This window comes from Plasmopara halstedii, assembly GCF_900000015.1.
Source record: "Plasmopara halstedii genome assembly, contig: Scaffold_650, whole genome shotgun sequence".
Taxonomy (NCBI): domain Eukaryota; phylum Oomycota; class Peronosporomycetes; order Peronosporales; family Peronosporaceae; genus Plasmopara; species Plasmopara halstedii.
Window position 1 is genome coordinate 2556065 of NW_020187567.1, and position 734 is coordinate 2556798.

A 734-nucleotide genomic window follows, 5' to 3' on the forward strand; every position below is an offset into this window, starting at 1 on the left:
GGAAGAGGCAAAGTGTAATGCTTTAAGGTCGGAGACCTGGTTTTAATTAAACTCTTAAAATCCTGTCTACACATACAGCCTCTGCTATCTTCCGGATGAAGCTTCGTCCACGGTTTATCGGACCGTTTAAAGTTGTGGCCAAAATGGGCCTATCGTATACGCTAAATCTTCCCAAACGGATGCGCACCCACCCGGTGTTTCACGTGGGTTAACTCAAGCCGAATCGGGATCCGGGGCAATGTGAACGCGGAAGCGTTGGCGCCGGGGTGGATCCCACGGGCTCTCGGCCACCCAGAAGTTGTACCAGCAACTGGTTCTGAGCACGGAGTGCAACAACCTCCATTTCCAATGAAGCCAAGCGCTCTACCGTTGCCTGCAGCGATGCATTCGCCTGCTCCACGGCTAGGAGTCGCTCCGACAGCGCGCGATAGCCCATAAGGCGAGACAGCCGGTGCACGACGCGCTTCAAAATATCAAGAGTGTCCGCACAGCGATATGCTACTTCAGCATGACGTTCAGCGGAGCTCCGATCACGAAGAATCTCATCCTCAAGGGCTCGAAGAGAATCGTGAGTCACCGGACGGCGGTCGACCCGGTCGTCACCGCCCGCCCATGACTCTTCTCGATGGGAACGGTGACGTCCACTACCACGCGGAACGTTTAGTGAGACGACGTCGTCACCAGGGTCAGACCCAATATCTGGTGAAGTGTCGGGGATACCCCCCCCCGAGCGT